Source organism: Arvicanthis niloticus, chromosome 2 (genome assembly GCF_011762505.2).
Source record: "Arvicanthis niloticus isolate mArvNil1 chromosome 2, mArvNil1.pat.X, whole genome shotgun sequence".
Lineage (NCBI taxonomy): Eukaryota > Metazoa > Chordata > Mammalia > Rodentia > Muridae > Arvicanthis > Arvicanthis niloticus.
In genome coordinates this window covers 49,448,198-49,470,992 of record NC_047659.1, presented here as the reverse complement: position 1 = coordinate 49,470,992, position 22,795 = coordinate 49,448,198, and positions in this window count along the sequence as shown.

Below are 22,795 nucleotides of genomic sequence, written 5' to 3'. Positions count from 1 at the left end.
GCTCGTCATGAAGGAAGCTGTCCATCCTCAATGATCTTCAAGCCCCGCCCCCATGTGTAACTAGCTACCTAGCATAAGTTAATGAAATGAAAAGCCCTCACTTGTGCTTTCTGTATAGTAAGTGAATTATATATCCAGCAAAGGTGCTGAAAGTAAAGAAAACAAATTAAAAGATTGTTGGAGCCAGCATAGTAAGCTCTTCCTCAGCCATGCATTCCCTTGTCTCCCATATCAGCAAAAGATTGCTCACAGTGCAGGGAGGTACACTGCTAGTTGTCTTATAGACTCTGACCAACGAAAAACCGGGCTTTTCTTCCCAGAACTGGTTTGAAGTAGTGCAGAATGTCTCTAGTTGGCCCTACTGAAGACTTGCCCTCACTCTTCAAGGCACACTGGCAAAAGACATAAAGGATTGTGATCCATCAAGTTTGAGCAGGTGGAATAGGCTAGGCTGTTACTAGAAGTCAAAGAGAGAACAAAACAAGGAAGGAGGGAAGGAAGGAAGGAAGGAAGGAAGGAAGGAAGGAAAGGAGGAAGGAAGAAAGGAAGGAAGAAAAGAAGGAAGAAAAAGAAAGATAGAAGAAAAGAGGAAGAAGCAAGAAAGATAAACACTCAAGCTGGGATTTACTGTTCATCTACATCCCCACATCAAATAGCTTTTTTATAAATCACAGTCAAGAACCTTAATCAGTTTTCTAACCGAATAATTTGCATCTGGGCAATAGAAACATCCAGCTCAGGGGTCAACCTGTGGATGCCCATATTTATGTGAGCCTGGCCAGCTACTTATTATACAAGCCTTTGTCTAAAGAAGGTCTAATCTACTTGGATATTACACAATACAGAAAGGTTACATAATTGAATGATTTTGCCTAGCTTTATGATGACATTTATGTGATTGCTTTTTGGCAATGGCCAAGGCCAGAGTCCCTCTGATAAATTAATTTCTTTTAATACCACTCTTAATCATTTTTCTCAGAGGCTCATATACTTTAAATTTTACTTGTATTAATTCACCTCAATAAAAAAATCATTTTTTCTTCCTTAGCTTCTCATTTATTGTGCTTTTTAAAGTCAATTGTATCAACATAACTTCCAAAATTGCCAAAGTACAAGGATGAATGTCAGAATGCCAAGGGTTTTCAGATGAATCTGACAAGACAGAAAAGGTCAGAGCAGATTTCTTCAGCATGTTTAAATGTGATCCTGATTATAAAGATTTTACAAGGAGTATTTAGGTTATTTCTTAAAATGACTGTGGTATTCCACTCTACTTGACGGATTAAATTTTGCTTGGAATGTTCTTTCTGGAGCTCCCACCCTCTGCCTGGTTTCCAGTTCACCCCACCTCATGTTTCTGCTCTTGGTTTAGATGTCATCTCGTCAAGTCTTTCCGTGCAGGACAGGACAGGTGCCATTCCCAATACCCTCAATGGGACAACTGAATGGAGCCAATTAGATCAGATAGTAATATGCTATAAGTATTAAATTTTTTGGTTGAATCAGATCTAGCTGAAGGACATAAGAGAATTTTTGAATCTTCAGACTTTTTTAATCAACCTAAAATTATTTCAACACGGAAAGCTATTTTTTAAATGGAAGCAAGTTTGTATCTGTTGACTTAGTATAAATGGGGAGACACGATGGAGAGAGGCAGCGAAGGCCAGAGGAATGAAAGCCAGTAGCTAGCTGGCTCTGGGAATTGAGCTAAAGGGATGGGCTTGGGGACTTTATAAACATGGTAACTGAAAGGCCATATTGTTGTTCCATTCTCAGCAGCCCAATCAGGAAATCCCGCTTCAACCACAGCGGTATGCAATCCTTTGCTACTTACTCCTGAGTTTTGTTCCATATGCTTTCAAATTTTGTTTAATTCTGTTTAACAAATACTTACTAAGTGCTTGTGTGCCAGGTACTAGGTATAAATGCAGAGGTAGTAAAATTGATCCTTGTCCTGGGCAGGAGCCCGGCACAGTCCAAAGGGAGACTGAAATCACAAAATGCCCACACAGTGAGAAGCATGCAGTTGTAGACTCAAGATCTAAGTAAAGAAGTAACATAGTATTTTTCTTGGACCACAGAGGCCTCACAAAAGGTGTGACATGCAAGCTGAGTTTTGAAGATCAGTAAAATTTTCCCAGGCAGAGAAGTTGGAAAGAAACTTCCAGGCACATCCAGGGTAAGACCTATGTCGCGATGAATTCCAAAGAGTGAATTCAACAGAACTAAAAAGAGAAGCAGCCACAAAAAATCGCCCTTCTGTTTTCAGTAGCTTTATTGGGATATAATTCACTCATCACTTAGTCTTCGTGTTTAATGTCTATCCTCTGGTGGTTTCTCAAATCTTCACAAGGTTGTGCAATTGTCACTACTATCTAATTTCAAAACATTTTTGTGGGACTGGAGAGATAACTCAGAGGTTGAGAGCACTTGTTGCTCTTCTAGAGAACCCAGGTTTAGTTCCCAACATCCACATGGCAGTTAACAATCATCTGTGACTCCAATTCCAGAGAATCTGATGCCCTCTCTGGCCTCCATAGACAGCAGACCTGCATGTAGTTTATAGACATGCATGCAGGCAAAACACCCATACACATAAAACAAAACAGATTTAAAAAAAAAAAAAAAGAATCATTTTCTGGGGTTTGGAGAAATGGCTCAGCAGTTAAGCATGAAGTGCTGCTCATCCAGACGACCTATGTTCAGTTCCCAGCACCCATGTCACATGCTCACAACCACATGTAACTCCAGCTCCAGTCACATTAAATTATGTGCCAACTCTAATCTAATATGACCTTATTTTGACTTGATTATATCTGCAAAATCCTTATTCCCAAATAATGCCATTGTCATGAACACAGGACCTCACTGTACATATTAGAGAGACACAAATAAACTCATAACAAAGCTTCTCAGTTATTCTATAGAAACCTTTAGGATATGTTTTGTTTTGATTGGTTGGTTGGTTGGTTTGGTTTCGAGACAGGGTTTCTCTGTGTAGCCCTGACTGTCTGGGAACTCACTCTGTAGACCAGGCTGGCCTCGAACTCAGAAATCCGCCTGCCTCTGCCTCCCACGTGCTGGGATTAAAGGCGTGCGCCACCACCGCCCGGCCGTTTTGTTTGTTTTGATGAAGTATAACATCTATATTTCTGCTGCTTATACTTTGGCTGCTGTTTTGTGTTTATAATTTAAATCCATTCTGAACTGATACATAATATCCTGGTGAGTTTTTACTCCCAACTTGAAGCAACCTAGACTCACCTGGGAAGAGGGAACTTGAACTGAAGAACAGCCTCAATTGGCCTGTGGAAGTATCTATAAGAGATTATCTTGATTATGGCTGATGTGGGAGGGTCCAGTCCACTGTAGCCAGCACCATCCCTAAAGAGGTGGGCCTGAGACATGGAGCAAGGAGAAATCAAGCTGGTGCCAACCTAGGATCTTTGTCCCTCTAGCTAGCTTTAGTAGTGATAAAGGATTTTATGTATGTTACCAGGAAAGCAAAAATTGTCATCACTCTTACCCAGCTGAGAACTCTGTGAGCTACAGTAATTTCCAGCCTAATAAGACACGCCCACTGGTATGATAGTGGCACAAACGTAATGGGAGTGACCAATCACCTTACACTTGGTACTAAGGTACATTCTACAAAACAGAATTCATGCCCGCCACCATCAACAGGGACAAGAACCTTCCTTTTCTTTATGTGTTGAATTATCTGCAGGTGAACTGAAGTACCTGACATAGTACAAGTGCCACATAAATAATTATTATACCATATTGCCTGGGGAAATAAGGACAAAAAGTATCAGTACATGTTTACAAGAGGTGAATTTTGTTCCTACTGATATTTCATCCACATTTGAATCCTCTATGCAGACTCCACAGATACACACATCCAACTAAGACTATCAACTGTTCCAAGGGAATGCTTTCCTAACTTGCAGTGGGATGGAAATAGTCTGTTAACTGCATGCTACCGCAATTGGCAAGTCCATGAATGGAGAACCTGGAGGACAGACAGTACTCTTCACTCCTTTCCTGTATGTAAAACTCTCGAATGGATAATTCCTGACTTTTTAGTAAATTGTCTCTCGAGCTCTTTTGCCCATTTCAAAACCATGTGTTCTCCTTCTTGACCATATTTTATGAAACAAATAACATAATACATGCTCAAATCTATAGGCTGATCTCCCAAATCCCATTTTAGAAGAGCCACAAATCCAAACTTGAAATAAAAAAGGATGAAAAAAATCAAGATAAATTATTTTTACTAATACCAATTTAATTACTTGGTTTTTTTTTTTTAAATTAACTACAAACCTTGCCCTTCACAAAAAGTATTTATACACAGAAGTTGGAGAGATGGTCATTTGAGATATCCATGGAAATCCTAAAGGAGACTTCTAGTCCCATCCAAGGGATTCAGAGAGGGTAAGAAAGAATCTTGGCTGATTCTTTTTCTATCTTTTCTAAATCCATTTTTTAAGTATGATTTTTTTCTCATGCAGCCAAGTGAGAATATTTAGTAATAATATTTTAAGGTATTATTTTTCTTTTATATGGGAATTACAGGAAAAGCGCCCTTTCTAGGATCTGGAGTATATAGTGCTTTGGATCGTTCATCCCACCTAACCCCGTATAAGTCCTCCCACGGCTAAGAAAGTGCTCCGCCTTCTTGCCTTTCTATTCTGCTGACCCTCACTTAGCTATGTAGTTCCAGAACTATCAGTTTACTTTTTAAAAATTGTTTCTTTTCAAGTCTTAAAATTCAATGGTTTCTTTCTTTTAAACAGCGGGCGTGTTTGTCGTATGCTTTACTTTCTGTTTGTTTATTTTAATCTGTGCAAAGGGCCAGGCATGGTTGGTGCAAACCTTTAATCCCAGCACTTAGGAGGCAGAAGCACTCGCTGTGAGTTTGAGACCAGTTTGGTTTCCATAATGAGTCCCAGACCAGCGTAGGCTCCACAGTGAGAGAGTCTCAAGAAAAATCCTACAAGGCACAAAGAATTTTTAAGCCTAAAAATGAATGCTTTGATGTCAAAATAGATCAAAGATATCACTTGCCAATTTTGATGATGAGATAGATAAAACAATGTGTATACTTTGATTTAGAATCAATGTACTTGATTTATAATATAATGGGAATTCTGTAGCAGAAATCTGACCCTGCTTCCTAACTTTATGATTCCTATTACTTCCAGGTTCCAGTGTAGGATGTAAGAGGCATGGGTGTCGAGCATTCTGTGATGATGAGCATTAAGTGTGCTGAATGATACTCCATTTTTTTTTTTTTTTTTGGATAAGCAGATGAGAAGAAATTCTATATCAAATGTTCTCAGTAAAATGTAAGTTAAGACAATGAGGTAACCACTACGTAACTAGCCCAAATTCAGACCATGGAAAATGCCAAGTCCTGCTTAGGGTATAGGTAACACAACTGTCACCCTTGCTGACAGGGTTGTGAAAACCACAGCCATTTAGAGAGACAGTTTGTTCTTTTGGGTTTTTTTTTTTTTTTTAAGATTTATTTATTTTATGTATTTGAGTACACTGTAGCTGTCTTCAGACACAGCAGAAGAGGGCATCAGATCCCATTACTGATGGTTGTGAGCCACCATGTGGTTGCTGGGAATTGAACTCAGGACCTCTGAAAGAGCATTAAGTGCTCTTAACTGCTGAGCCATCTCTCCAGCCCAAGAGACGGTTTTGAAGAACTGAATAACCCAGCGATCATGGTCCTTGATATACCCAAAGCAGTTGGAAAATTATGTTCACATGAACCCCTGTATACATATATTTAGCACCTTCATTCGTTACTGCTAAGTCTTGGGAACAACAGAATGTCCTTTAAAAGATGAATGAATAAGTTCTAACATACTCAGATACATCCAAATAACCAAATGACAGAATATTATTTATCACTAAAAAGGAAATTGGCTATCAAGCCATGAAAAGACTTGGAAGAAATGAGATACGTGGTACCCAGACAACTGACCAGCTAGTATTCAGTCACTCAGCATCATGGAGAGGGCACAGTCATGGAGACAGCAGGCTCCTGGAGACAGTGGGCTCCTGGTTGCAGGGGATTAGAAAGAAGATCTCAAAGAATGGACGAAGCACAGAGCTTTAGTTTCTGTAAAACTATTCTGCATGATACAGTCATGGTGAACATATGTTATTATACATTTGTTTAAACTCAGGATGATGACAGCAAAGGTATAGAATGTAAACTGTGGGCCTCGGAAGATGATTTGTCAGTGTAGGGCCATCAGTTGTGATGAGTGTCCACAGTGGTGGGGAACGCTGACAGCATGCGTGGGGATCGGGGCATGAATGAGCAAACTCTGTAACTTCTCTTGCTTCAGAGAACCTAGAGCCCACCTAAAAAATTAAATCTATTCAAAACATATGAGGTAATTTTACCTCAAAGGCCAAACTAGAGAAGGTTTTCAAGTACAGATTATAAAACTACCGGGGAGAAAAAATCTAAATCAAAACTTAAATTTAAAAAAAAAAAAAAAAAAAAAAAGCCAAAACAAAGAGCTAACAGCGTCTTCAAAGGCGCAACGAACACAGCTGCCCGAGCCTCCAGCTTTCGAGCATTACAAGTGTGCAGTTCTTTAGAATGGCTTCGAGCTCGCTGAAGAGAGAGCACTTCTCCACAGGCCGAATTACAACACTGAGGCAGATCCAGAGAGAAATCTAATCAACCATTTGTTGATTATTGATTCTTTAATCATGTCCTCAAGCACCTACAGATGCAAGGAGGCGTGTGGCCTTAGACTGAAGCTGCTTGCGAACAGCAGGATTGCCTGGCTCAAGAAATGGCGCTCGCTGTGTGGTGAGAGCCGCCCCTCTAAAACCGTGTCTGGTTAGCACCTATGCCCTACTCAGTTGGCAGGGCACATTCTCCGTGGGCATGCTGCCAGCCTAACAGATGGGCCTGGATGTAACCCTGCCAGAAAATCAGTGTGTGCAATGAGTTCACAACTGTGGTTAGATTCCTTTCCAAGGATGTTGCATCTACTTAGGCTGCCTGACAAAAACAGTCAACTTCCCGTGTTTTCAAATAGCATTAATAAATATGCAAATCATTCTCCGTGTCAGTGGTTCTCTGGAACAGCAGTACCAGCAGCATCAGGGAAATTGGTAGAAATGTGACTTCTCAGGCTCTACCCTAACTTAATAAACCAGAAACTCTGGGAAAGACCCAGCTATGTATGATAGATATACCGAGCCCTCTAGATAACTCTGATGCAGCTGGCATATGAACTACTGCTGTAAACCCCTAAGGTTCCCAGTGCATAGAATTATTTGAGAAATTTTTCAAAATAATGTTGTGACTGGAGAGATATCTCAGCAGCTCTTGCAGAAGACTAGAGTTTGGTTCCTGGTGCCCAGGTGCCCACATTATGTGGCTCACAACTGCTTATAATTCTAGCTCCAAAGGAACTGAAGCCCCTTCTAGCCTCCAAAGGCACCCACACATACATGTACACAAAATAAAGTGGTTTTATAAATAATAATTAAAAAAAAAAGCATTTAGCCAATGTTGTCAAATTTCCTAAAATATACAAGATGGCTTTAATCAAAATGGCATTGACACCATAGTGAGAGCAACACAATAACAGACTCTTAAGACATGACTGGGGTGTAAGAAAGATCCCCAGAACAGGGGCTTGGGAGTAGGAGCTGGGGGGGGGGGCACAGAGGATTAACTGAGCCCCAGAATGTAAGCAGAGGCCTTTGGTGTGGTATTTATTCAGTAGCAACCTTGAGACATTTATCTGTGGAACATATCAACATATCAACATCTGTGGAACAAGTCAACATAATTTGGGCAGAGATAGTATCGATACAGTTAGGGTTATGTAGGTGATGTGCCCTGGGGAGGTATGACCTGGGATTAAACTGTTCTATTTTTCTAAACACTGAAGAGGCCAACAAGTGATAGTTGCCAACCCATATGGCTCTGAGCGGCTGAGCTGACAGCTCCTTCATTACAAAAGGATCTTTGTGTTGCATCACAGAGACGGACACAGTATGCAGAACAGCAGGAAACTCTAGTAGTCTAGTAGTAGTAGACCGACAACACTGTTTCCTAGGTCGGCCTTAATGAATAACAAATAACAAATGCCCTAATCAGAACAGACTTGCCAGAGCCTGGTTGTTACCTCTGACGATGAAAAACTGCATGTTTTCAGATTAGTGCCCACTATCTTTGTGGTGATGTTGTCGTTGTTGTTGTTGTTCTTGGTGCTGGTGGTGGTGGTGGTGGTTTGTGCACCTGTGTGGTCATATGTGTGTGACCACATGCATGTGACCATATGCATGTGTGTGCATGTAGAGGCCAGAAGACACCTCAAATGTCATTCATCAGAAGCTATCTACCTTGTTTTTTGAGGCCGAGTCTCTGACTGGCCTGAGCTCCCCACGTAGTCCTGTCTGACTGGTCAGCAAGCACCAGGGAGCTATTTGTCTCCCATCCCTTTTGTCAGGATTACGAGCACAAGCCACTGTGTCCAGTTTTTTGTTTTGTTTTGTTTTGTTTTTTGTTTTTTGTTTTTTGTTTTTGGTGTGTACTGGGGAATCAAACCCAGGTCCTCATACTTACACAGCAAGCACTTCACCAACTGAGCCATCTCTCCAGCCCCCTGTCACACCCCAACTATGTTTACTTAGAATGGTCTAAAAGATGGAATTGGTCAATGACACCACAGAACTTCCCTAAAACCAACAGAAAGACACTGTCCTGCTGCCTGCTCCTCCCTGTTCAGTACAGAAACAGCCACTTCATAGAGGCAGGCTACCACTTCCATCCAGCCCAGTGGGTAAGTGTGCCCAAGTGTGGTTGTGCCTCTCTGTCATTTCATTAGCTTTGTCAGGGTGAAACACTGATATCTGCTACAGCAGGTTAGACAGTGTGGCCTTTTGGTAACAGCTCCAGCCTATTCAGTAGGCCATGCTGCCTTGAATATAGGAATGTTTCACTCAGACTCTACTAATTCATCTAGTCTTGGCCAAATTATTTACTCGGAATCTGACTGTGTTGATTCTACCCCATGTTGTACGGGATCCTGCTTTGACCTAAATCAAACTCACTGGGCATCACCAACATAGCTGCTGCTCAGAGAAACATACAGCAGGATTCCCAGTTCACCTTAACTAACAACTTTTTTAAAAAATAAAAAACCTTTTTACTGATTCTTTGTGAATTTCACATCATGCACCCCAATCCCACTCATCTCTCCATCCCTTCAAATCCACTCTCCACCTTTGCACCCTCCCCTACAAAATAAAGTAAATAATAAATAAATAAAAACCATCTTGTGGAAGAAGCTGTCTTAGTTAAGGTTTTACTGTTATATAAAACACCATGACCGAAAGCACTGTGCAGAGAAGAAGGCTCATTTCACCTGACAGCTTGTAAGTCCATTACTGGGAATCTAGAGCAAAAGCTCAGGGAAGGAACCTGGAGGCAGGAGCTGTAACAGAAGCCTTGGAGAAGTACTGGAGGTCAGAGGCAACTTTGTAGAGCCAGTTCTCTATATCCATCTTTTCATGGATTCTGGGGGTTGAACCCAGGTTGCCAGGTTTACAGCAAGTGTCTATCCACTGAGCCGAACCTTCTGGTCCTAGCCTCACATCCTCACAAATCTACTGTTGAAGGTACAGGCCAGCCACCAGTGAGCTATAAATAGTTGATGACATATCAACAGCCCTTATATGGCTCTTTTAACAAATTGCTTTGCTTATAAGACCAAAGATATTCACTGCCGGTTCTCTGAGTCATTTCTTTCTAAGACTTAGGGTGAAAACTGAAGTCTCGGGGCAGTCAGCGAGCGGAAACCAGAGCATGAACAGAAGCAGAGACTCAGGAGTTTTACCAGAGACTCAGCCCAGCCCTCTCCCTTCTCTTCCCCTGTCTTGTTGGCATTTCCCCCTAGAACTAGACCCGGCTTCCTTACCTGATTCTTCTCACAGTCGGCTTAATTAGCATCCTACCTACTTTCATCAGAATGTGGCTTCCTCATAACCTGGCTCTGCTCTTGGTCTCTAGCCTGTGGTACCACAGGGATGGAAATCCTCCATATCAATTACTGTTACCCACCACATACTCTACTTCCCAAATCAGATCCTCATAAATGACCAGACGACTGGTCCAATTTGTTCCCCTTTTAATAGAGTCTTTTGAGTCATGTCACCTCATCAGTTGTCCTCTTATCTTATATTTTGGCTCCCCCTACTCCAGTCGGTCATATGAAAGGCAGATTATATGGCACCAGAAAACAGTTACCCTCAAATGCCTCTAGTTGGGACAAGGTACAACCACATCTAGTAATTCTCATTCTTCTCCACACCTTCTCACTCATGCTCCAGAGTCAGAACCCCTTCCTAAGGCATTGTCGCAGCAATGACATCTGAGCTGGGAGCATCTTTGGCATTGGTTTACCCCAGCAGAACCTCAACTGTTGGTAGATGACTGACCAGGAGATGACCGCTGCAGCTAGAGCTCCAAGACTCCCTGCTTGCTCTGGGGACCAACAATAATACAGTCTTATTGGAGAGCCAGTAAGGTGAGAATACAAGGCAGGAACACGTTTTTAAAGCACATAGTTTGGGGCCCGAGGATACAGCTCAGTCGGTACAGTGCTTGCCTAGCCCCTTCATCCCGCCCCCTCTCTCCTGCCTTCATGAGAGAGTCCCATCCCTGTTGCCACATACACTGTGTCTGAACACAGCACTCACTTATTCTATGAGGCCAGCCTGGACTACATGAGATCTTGCCTCAAAAAATATATGTAGATTTAACTTGACTTTTCTTACTGCTAAATTATTGTGTTCTTAATTTTGGCACAGCATAAATTTTTAAAATGTTACGCAAATATATCTTTTTTATCAGCAAAATTATTTTTAGTCTTTGGTCTTAAATCTTAACATTATATATAGCAGCACATTTGGCTTGTAGCAAAGGTACTAATTATTGTTTTAAGCAGCACATAATGGTTTATGTGTGGGTAACAAGCTGAGTTACTCCCTGGACTTGAAGAGAAAGGAAGTCGGTTTTAGAGACATCAGATCTGGCTGTCTGGGTCTTCTAGAACAGACTGAGCTTGTCGGCTGGCTTCATTCCAGCTCTGCAGGGCTGGAAGCTTCTAGGCAAGAGAGCAGACAGAAAAGCTGCATTGTGGGTGCCCCCAAGTGGGTACTCTCTGAGGTGCACACTGCAGAATTTCTGGTCAATGCCACTAGCACGAGTTCCTGCGTGTACAGTGCTTTAAGAAACAGAGAAAAGCTAAAAAGTGTATATGTTTTTCAGCATTCACCTCTCACTGTCATATAACAACAGAACCAATATTTAATATAATATTCCAAGTTATCACAGAGCATTTATTTACCTCCAGCAAATCTCTTAAAGGAAGGTTTTCAAGTTATGTCTTATGTGAACTTGGGCAACCACGTAACCTCCATAATCCATGGTTGCCTCATTTTTAAAATTATGTCAGGAGTGCCTAAAATTAAATTTACCTCACAAAATTATATGTGTTATGAAACAGTTCATATAATAGGACCAAGCCCACCACATTATATGTGTTTAAGAAATATAACTTATCATTAGTATTTTATTTATTAATACTAACATTATTAACAATATTATTATATTTAACATACATTGAAAATAAAATGTATGAATTGAAATATATCTATATATTGGCTGGAATTGTAGGTGCTCCTAGATACCTTTTTAATAAGCTCCTTTCTTACTTTAATCATGAAGAGGAGGCAACTGCTATTACTCACAACTAAGAACTAGACAACTAATATGATTATCATAGTGCAAAAAGATGAGGTTGACTCACATTCAAAATGATGACTAGCATGAGAAATAATGAAAAGGTGAAGAAATGTTACAAATTATAATAGAATAAAAAAGATACAGCAACTAAACATAATTTTGCACAAGACCCTGCGTTAGAAATGGGTAATCCCATAAATAGTCTGAAATTTAAATTGAAATATGGATTGTGGAATGGACAAAAGGTTTATATCAATGAATTATCTCCTAAATTTGATAAAGTATTCTGGTTATATAAGATAATTTTCTGGTTCTTAGGAAATATATACAGAAATGTCAGTGGGTATAATGCTTGCTTTTATATGAATTCAAAAAATAATAAAATATGAGAGAACTTGGCTGGAGTAGTAGCTCAGCAGTTAAGAGCATTGACTGCTCTCCCATAGGACCCAGGTTCAATTCCAACAACCACATGGCAACTCACAACTGTTTATAATTCCTGTTGCAGGTGATCCAACACCTCACACAGACATACATGCAGGTAAAACAATGTACATAAAAGATTAAAATAAGTAAAGAAATTTTTTAAAAATATTAATTTTTCCCTTTTAATTTATTTTTTAATTCACTTTACTTCCTGATCTCAACCCCCCCTCCCTCCTCTTTTTCCAGTCCCACCCTTACAAATCCCTTACATCACTGCTCCCTCCCCTTCCTCTAAGAGAAGGGGAGCCCCACTTGGGTACCACCCACCCTGGGACGTCTAGTCCCAGCAGGACTAGGCACATCCTCTCCCACTGAGGGTCAACCAGGCAGTCCAAATAAGGGGAAGGGGATCCAGTGTTAGGGAACAGAGACTGAGACAGCATCTGCTCCCCTTGTTAGGGAAACACATGAGCACCAGGCTGCACATTTGCTACACATGTGTAAAAAGTCTAGGTCCAGCGCCTGCGTGTTCTCTGCTTGGTGGCCCAGGCTCTGTGAGCCCTCATGGTCCTAGTCCAGTGTATTCGGTGGGTCTTTCTTCTGGTATCCTTGACCCCCTCCAACTTGCTTACCAAGAATCTTCTTATAGTTACAAAAACTGTCTGTACATATAGACAGTACCACATATGTGGATGTGTGTGTAATAAAGACAGACAGGCAGGCAGGCAGGCAGGCAGGCAGGCAGACACACACACACACACACACACACAAAGAGAGAGAGAGAGAGAGAGAGAGAGAGAGAGAGAGAGAGAGAGAGAGAGAGAGAGAGAATCTAAAAAATTAAAAACAGAACTGAGGAGATGGCTCAGAGATCATGTGCTTGCCACTCAAGCTTGAGGACCTGAGTTCAGATCCCCTGCACCCAAAGCCATAAGCACAGCAGCACATGCCTTTAATTGAAGTACTGAAGAGGCAATGATAAAAGGACCCCTGGGTCTCAGTGGCCAGCTAGTCTAGCCTAGTCTGTGAGCTCGAGGTTCAGTGAAAGACCCTGTCCAAAAAAAAATGTAGAAAATGATCAAGAGGACTGGACTGGACAGATGGCTCTATGGTTAAGAGCACTGACTGCTCACGCAGAGGTCCTGAGTTCAATTCCCAGCAACCATCTGGGATCTGATGCCTTCCTCTGATGGGTCTGAAGACAGTTAAAACTACTTATGTTTCATTCAGGCAACTGGTAAGTAAGCAATTCATCATATCTTATCTGTTCCAACTGTAAGACAACACAATAGTTTACAAGGGGAAAAAAATCTTTGTAAAATAATTCCAGCTGATAAATGAAAGAGAAATGACAGAAAAGAACACTGTTGTTTTTCAATTCTAAAGAATGAATCGTCTGGGTGGTATCATTAATGGATACTAGAGACACTAGGCGGAAAGCTAGTGGCAAAAGACAGTGAATAAATTCAATCTGACCTCACTGGTCCATTTTACCACCAGAAAAAAGACAAGCAGATAAGTGTCTCTTAAATAGAGCACATGGAAAGACTATTTTAAGAAAGTAAAACTCCAACCTGACCATGTGTGCTGCGATGGTGGTATAGTGGAGAGCACAGCTGCCTTCCAACCTGGCCATGCCTGTAGGGCAAACCAATTTACAGGAAGCATGGTGTTCTGATAACAGTGTTAAGTGACGTCATGAAGATAAAATTGTCAAGATTCAGGAGGTGGGATGCTATATGGCCACCGTTTCTTCAATTACTAAATTTGAAAGAGGGAGGGTGAACCTGGAGACAAGAAGAAATGGTGAGTAACTGGCTGTAGAACATAAGCTTGTTCCCAGCCTGTTTGCTTACCTCTGAAACAGCGGCTCCTGACAGGTATGGAACTTGCACCCCTACAGGCTCTCAGACTCCAGTGCTGGGACTATCATTGTACACTCCTATGCTGGCCATGTCCGTAAGTTCAACAAACTTGTTTTTAAAATATAGTATAAGACATAAGGGATGTAAATATCAGCTGCATGTTGATTTTATAGAATTATTACTATATATTCTAAATATAATAATGCCATTGAGATTATAATTTCTCAGAGAGTCCTACACTGAAACATTTATACTTTAAATGTTATTATTTTAGGAGTTTATTTCAAAAATGACATGATAGTAGGAAAAGGAATGGAAACCAGAACACACAAAACTATGTGTTGCTGCCATTGAAGCCGAGATAGATAGAAATAGAACACAATCCCTCATAACTATGATTATGTTTTACATTTCCATTACAAAACCATTAAGAGGCAACTGTGGTTAGTGCTCATAAGTGATCAATGGGCAGAAGCAGAATAATCACAAGTTTGAGACCAGCCTGAGCTAGAGTTCTCGGCCAGCCAGGGCTATAGCAAAAGACAAGAAAACACACACACAAACACACACACACACACACAAACACACACACACACACACATACACCTCTCTTTCTCTCTTTCTCTCTTTTCCTCTCTCTCTCCTCTCTCTCTCCTCTCTCTTTTTCTTTCTCTCCTCTCTTTTTCTCTCTCTCTCCTCTCTTCTCCTCTCTCTCTCTCTCTCTCTCTCTCTCTCTCTCTCTCTCTCTCTCTCTCTCTCTGTGTGTGTGTAGTTCTAGCTGTTCTGAAGCTCTCTATGTAGACCAGGCTGGCCTCAAACTCACTGACATTCTCTTATCTCTGTCTACCAAGTGCTGAGATTAAAGGTATGTGCCACCACACACAGCTTGTCAATGTGTTTTTTATTGGCTTTTCTATTATGCTTGATGATGATACACTTCTGTGATGAGGTGTGAGGACTACATCTATCAGTGGGTATAAGAACAGGTATTTAGAATGAAGTTAATGCTGGCTTAGTAAAGTGATAGGTGTAGGTTCTTCTCCAGGTCCCATGACTTTACTAGCCCAGGATAATTGGCTAGGTTCCAGGCATGATTTCCTTCTTGTTGAGCGGATCTTAAGTCCAACTAGAGAGCTGTTATTGCTGCTAAGACACGGGTATCACGACTGCAGTTTTAGGGTTCTTGTGACAGACTGATCATTACCATGGTTCATAGGTGTCAAAGCTGGGCAGGACTGCTGGTTGCCTCCCTTCTTTGGAAGCTTGCATGGCACCTTCTGGTACCTGTATTCCTCAAGAAGGAGACTTTCCAACCAGTGCCACTTCAGGAGTCTCAGGACCCTGTGTCTGAAATTTATGGTGTCTTCAACAGTAAGGATTTACTGTCCACCTCAGGGGACAACCAAAAACAATAACAAAAGCTATCATGTTTGGGAGTCTCTTGGACAACCCTAACCAACAACTCAAAAGAAGGCATCTCAAGACAAATGTCACATATTCTTTCTCATCTGAGGCTTTTAGCTCAAACTCTTTATATAAGTACATATCCCTAATGTAATTGCAGAAACCAGGAGAGAAAAAGGGGGCCATTGCTGAGGCAGAGGGCAATAGAGAGGGGACTTGCAGTCTACACATGATCTGAACGGAAAAATGGAGACTCTAATTGGGGAAGCAGAGAGACAAATATAGAAGATAGAAGGAGATAAATGCAGAAGAGAGGCAGGTAAATAATAAAAATGTCTTTAAGGTCATAAGGAATCATACTATTAACTTTCTACTTAAAAACTTATAATGCAGGTAAGTCTCGTGTGAATATATGAAGGGATGTATAGACAGATGGACAGACAGACAGACAGACAAATAAAATTTAATGAAATTTCCCCATTTGGGCTGACAATGCTTTCACCAGGTACCAAAAAAAAAAGATGTAACAAAAACAAAACAAACAAACAAAAAACCAACCAACATCAGACATGAATTACTTATAATTTTTAAAAGATCATTTTACTTTTTTTTTAAAAAAAGAAGTTGGTCAGATATCAAAGCACGTGCCAATGAGGCTGAGAGTCAGTATTTTGGCAGACTGAAGATCCAAATTAAATAAAAATGCTGAAGCAAGGGATCTCTAGAAGGAATTAGAAAATCTCAGGGGTGGTGCTGTTTGTCTAGATAATCTGGCAACAGCAAAGGGAGACAGTAAAGGATTTTGGTCTGATTTTAACTTCTACCTGGCTGGCAGCGCCACACCCACACACCCGAGCTCTGTGAATTTGGGGTTTTACTCTCCGTCTGTGTTTTGGCTGCACATGTTTGGATTGTATCCACATGAGACAGCCAAAGACTCAGAGTTCCCTGTGAGTTTTACTGATGCAGAGCAGACACAGTTACAAAGTATCAAAACTTTCAGTGCCCAAGCCATGTGGTGGTGGAGTATACCTTTTAATCTTAGCACTCGGGAGGCAGAGGAAGGTGGATCTCTGTGTGTTCAAGGCCAACCTGATCTACAGAGAGAGTTCCAAACAGCCAGGGATACATAGAGAAACCCTGTTTCAAAAAACTTTAAAAAAACACAAAGCTTGTGTCCTGAATCAGCCTGCTGTCACTGCCCTTTTGGATGATGTCCTCATTTACCTGCCACTGCTGTTTATATCTATGGCATTGTACAAATTTAAAACCTGTAACAAATGGCCTATCTCACATGACAATGGATAACTCAACAGCCTGAATCCCAAACCAAGGCTTCAGCCCCACCTGCTTGATTTGTGCTTCATATGAATAGACCATTCATGGATAAATGGAATCTGACAAGAGCTTGACAACTTTTTCAGTTTCAAAATGTTATTATAACGAATTGTTGCAGACTTAGTGAATTACAACAAGATTTGCTGTCTCATAGTTTTGGACTTCAGAAGGCTGACCTGGTGTCTCAATAGTCTAAACTCTGTGTATAGGAAGCATGCTTCTTCTGCAGGCTTTGCAGGAAAATCTATTCTGAGCCCTTTCTAGATCCTGGAAACTACCCTCCATGCTTGGCTAGTGGCCACTTCCTTATTTTCAATGCTTATAACAATCAGTGGAGTCTTATGCTGCATGACTCTAACTCTGCTTCCATCAAGGCATCCCCTGACTCTCCTCTGCTTCACTTATAAAGGCTCTTGTGACTACATTGTGTTTATCCAGATACAAGATAATTTACTCATTTCAATATCCTTAATCTCATCAGGTCCCTTAGACCACGTGAAACTAAAGCAACATTCTATCTACCAAAAGGACACTTCATGCCAGACATGGTAGCCCATCCCATAACCCCAGTATAGGGGAGATGGACGCAAGGGAATCAGGAGTTCAAAGATAACCTTGACTACACTGTGAGTTCTAGTCCAGCCTGGACAACATGAGATCATGTCTTTAAAGGGGAAATAAAAAAGGTCCTCCAAAAACTTATATAAAGAAGCTGCAGAGCAGAAAAAGAAACATAATAAATAATAAACCTTCCAATGTAACTGGAGCTGATATACTTATACCTTTGGTGTAGACAATGGTGGTGGGGGGGAGGTGAAGATAGGTGGGGAAATCACGATGTGCCTCTTAGAGAATAAAATGGGAAAGAATTAAGTAACTTAATTGGCCACTTGATTTAGATGTTAGAGAGATGGCACCAGTTTAGAGCACTTGCTGCTCTTGTGGAGGACCTGACCTCTGTTTCCACCATCACACAGCAGCTCACAATAGGCCCTAACTCCAGAACCAGGGGATCAGGTGCCCCTTACTGATTTTTTTTTAGGTACCAGGCAAATACGAAGTGTTCTTACATACTTTCAGGACAAACACTCACACACATAAAATAAATCTTTTTCAAAAACATTTAAATTACATTAAAGTATGAGTCTAAAATATAAACATTATATGATTTTTTTTTACTGACTTAAAGAATATTAATTATTGGGGTGGCTTTGTGGGCACCTTAAAGGGGGTTTGTTCTGGTTTAGTTTGGTTTGGCTTTTTGGAGACACAGTATCATTATGTTGCCTAGGCTGCTTCAAAATTATGAACTCAGATGATACTCCTGTCCCTGTCTCTCAATATCTGGGACTACAGATGTACTATACACTGTTTGGAAGGTTCTCTGCTCCTTTAAGGATAAATGCTCAGTGTTTGTGTTTCTTTGTGGATATGAGTTCTGGTCAATGAAGTTTAAAAGACCCCTTAAATGGTCAAAAAAGGGAATCTGACAGTAGACTAACTGAAAACAACTGATAGAACTTGCAGTTAAGTAACATGTGGAACCCCATGACGTTCACACAGACACATGAACACCAGCCACTCTCTTATAATGACTGACCTGCTATGTAAGCAAAAACAGGACAGAGTGTTTTTCCACGCACAGCTTTACAAATCGAAATGTTCTCACCTCACAGAAGAACCAGACCTTCTCAAATCAAAGCATTCATTCATTCATTTGTGTGTTTATTTAGTTATTCATTTAATTATTTATTTAAACTCTTGGCTTTGCTGTATTTATTGATCATAAGTATTCATCTTCACTGTTGGCAAAAATTAAAAACGTTGGTCTTGCCTATTTCAAATGAAGGAGGCAATTTCAGCAAAGCCCTAATGTAACATATGAGCAAATCTTAATGTTTCCACTTACAGATTCTATTTTGTAGAATGTATTTTCTTAATGCTTTGCTTCTGAAAAATGCACTTTAAAATTACATATCCATCACTACTTTAGCTAAGTTACCTGACTTGGAGCTGTGTCATTAAAAACTAATCTCATTACCAAAGCATTTAGATTAGACATTCTTAGAAAGGTGAAATGGGTAATGTAAAGTGTGACATTATCTATATAATGGATACCTTTTAAAAATTAGTAGTGAGGGGAAAGTTGGCAAGTAAAGTATGGTTATTGCTGTACAACCATGGTATTCCTTTATAAGGCCGTAATGACCCAGAAATGGATTCAAAATTAATATTAATCAGTATAAAGCATTTGTACAATATAGAAGCCCCCAAATCTCTTAATTGATAGAGTAGCTTCATAATCACATGACCTGAAAGCTAGTAATGCATCCTATAAACACCTCCTAGGGGCTAGCATAGGAAAAATGGCAGAAAGAACTGTCTTGGGTCTGGCTCAGTGTTTAAGACTATGTTCTGCTCTTCTAGAAGATCAGAATTCAGCTCCTAATACCCCCAAATTAGGCAGCTCTAATTTAATTGTATTAAATTAAAAATTTAGTAATTTTTAAATTATTTTAAAAATAATTTTTAAATTAAAAAAAGAAGAAAGGACTCTCTCAGATATTTCGTTAGTGTTTTAAAAATTCTCATCCCTTGAGTTTATGTTAAATACCCCAGTCTTCTTAAAAATTGTTTTGATTTTTCAAGGGAGAATGGGGACTTACACTAACAGTTGATCTTCAAAAAAATAAAATAATACAACCCCACTGAAATTTATGTAAAACCTCCCTGTGTACAAAATAATTCTAGTCAACATAAAGAAGCCATGCATACAGACACATGACAGTTTCAAACAGGGACAGCTTTGCCCTACATATATCATTAAGAGTTTGAATATAAGCTAAAGAATATTGAGTAGGGCTACTGCCTAAAGTAGATCCAAGTCCATTACCAAGACCTGAAATTTAGTCATGCTAACCTTCGTTTTTATTAATGTAAACACAATAGAGAAAATATTATTTTTGATCACTGTGAATTATTAAAACATTCCTAACATACTGATTTTTAGATTTTTACGCAATCCATTTTTACTATAGCACATCAAATAATACAGACAGATGGAAATAAAAGATTAAACAATTTCTGTATTCCTCAACCTTATTGCTCAATAATTTGCTGACTGCCCAAATTAATTAATGGATTAGTAAGCCAAGCATTTTTTTTTTAAATTGTGTGGATACAGCAATAAACACAACAAAAATCTCTGTCCTTGTGGACTAATACTCTGTAAGAAGCAAAAAATCAAGCAATAAATAAAAGATGAAGAAAGGAGGTCTGGAGAGAAGCATAAGAACCCTGGGGAGCCTCCTGCCCTTCCCAGCACTCAGGTCAAGCGGCTTAGAACCACCTGTAACTCCAGCTCCAGGAATCCGATAACCTCCTATGGCCTCCACGAATACCTTCACATGTAGCAGACATTCACCCGGGAATACATACAGACACATTAATAAAAATAAGCAGGAAGCTCAGTGGCTAAGTAAGTGCATTTGCTGTTCTTACAAACTCATGGTTCCCAGTACCCACATGATGTCTCCTTACCATCCAATTCCAGGGGATTTGGTAGTCTTTTCTCACTTGCTTTGCCACTAGGTATATATACGTATATATCTATGCAAAACCCTCATACATATTAAATAAAAATAAGTATTTTTTTAAAATTAAAACAAAAATAAACATATTTTAAGATGAAAAAAGGCAGCCAGGCATTGGTGGTAAACACACTCAGGAGGCAGAGGCAGGCAGATGTCTGAGTTCAAGGCCAGCCTAATCTACATAGTGAGTTTCAGGATAGCCAGGGCTATGAAGAGAAACCTTGTCTTGCAACACACTCTTTTCCCAAAATAAAAAAATAGAACACACACACACAGAGAGAGAGAGAGAGAGAGAGAGAGAGAGAGAGAGAGGTAGGTATAACTAAATTCATTCATTCTGCATATTTCCAATTTCTAGGGATTTTCAAAACATTAACTTTTGTAAGTAATTTCCATGGTTCCAAATTCAAAGAGCAGTATTCATAAAGTCTATTTTCTGGAGCTGAACATGGTGATCAATGACTTTAATCTCAGCACTTAAGAGGCAAAGGCAGATGAACATCTATGAGACCAGCCTGGTCTCCATAGTGAATTCCAAGATAGCCAGAACTACGTAGAGACCCTGTGTCAACAACAACAGGAAGACAGAGAGAGAAAGGGGAAGAGAGAAAGGGAGAGAAAAATAAAGAGAGTAGAGAGAAAACAAGAATGAACGTGCATGGTAGTAAGATGTGGAGGGACTGGAAGCCTTGTATTTACTTTAGAAATATACAATGGTACAGCCACTGTGAAAGATAGTATATCATTTTAAAATATAATTATTATATGATCCAGTATTTTGTGCTATATGTCCAAAAGAATTCAAAGGTGGGGACTTAGATGCATTCTTATATCTGTGATCATAGTAGCAGTATTCACAATAGCCAAAGAGTAAAAGCAACCCAAGTGCCCATCACCAATGAATGGTTAAGCCAAGTATGATGCATGTGTATATACATACAGATATTCAGCCTTATGAAGGAAGAATATTCTGACACATGCCTCTACCTGGATGAACAATAAAAAACATCTGCTGTGTGAAAGACATCAGTCTTTAACCAGGTGCTGTGACCCAGGACTCTCAAGACTGAGGCAGGAGGATACAAGTTCCAAGCCAGCATGGACTAAATAACTAGATCCAATCTTAAAATCCAAAACTTGAACTTAAGAAAAGGGCAGCTGCCTAGCTGTGGAGGCACAAACCTTTGATCCCAGTACTTGGGAGGCAGAGGCAGAAGAAATTCTGTGAGTTTGAGGCCAACCTAGACTACAAAGTGAGTTCTAGGACAGCCAAGCCTACACACACACACACACACACACACACACACACACACACACACACACAAAACCTGTCTCAAAAGTAACCAAGAAATGGCTGGAGAAGTGGCTCGGCAATTAAGAGCACTGTCTGCTCTTCCAGAGGTCCTGAGTTCATCTACCAGCAGCCACATGGTTGTATCTGAAATCAGCTAGAGTGTATTCATATACATTAACTAAATAAATAATAAAAAAGAAAAGGACGAGTATGTTGTGAGATAGCTCAGTGGGTAAGGTGCTTGCTTGGCCCTATGCTGCCGACCTGAATTCAGTCCCTGGGATCCACATGGTGGGAACAGAGCGCTGACTTCCTCGTGCTGCTTTCTGACCGTTACACGCATACTGTGGCACATGCACCTCTACACGTATGCCTGCCCTCACGTGTGCACAGAGGTAAGTAAATAAATGTAATGAAGAATTCAAAGAAACAGCAGCTAGTTACAACAGACAACTAATGCAGCACTTAGATGAAGGAACTAGAGTAGCCAAGTTCACAAAAACAGAATCAATGGTGATTTTCTGAGGCTGGAGAGAGGGCCATGAAAAATACCGTGGTTAAAACATACAGGCTGAGCAAGTTATTTTACATTTAAAAATATATTGTATATCATTAGATATAAAATATATCATATATATCTAAATATTTATAAAACTAAAGAAAAAGAGGACACGGATTTGAAAAGGCAAGGAGTTGAGTGTTAGGAGTGTTTGGAATGAGGAAATGGGAGGGAGTGGTGTTTGAATAAAAATTGGCCCCTATGGGTCCATAGGGAATGGCACTGTTAGGAGGTGTGGCCTTGTTGGAATGGGTGGGCCTTGTTGGAGGAAGTGTATTACTGGAGGGGGTGGGGTGCAGGCTTTGAGGTCTCCGAAGCTTAAACTAAGTGTCTCAGAAGCTTAAGCTAAGTGGTTCACTGTCTCTTCCTGCTGCCTGTCTCCTTCCTTCGGCTAGTCTCAACTCTGTCACCACACTGCCTGCACACTGCCTGCCTGCATGCTGCCATGCTTCCTGCCATGCCGATAATGGACTAAACCTCTGAAACTGTAAGCCAGCCCCAATTAAATGTTTT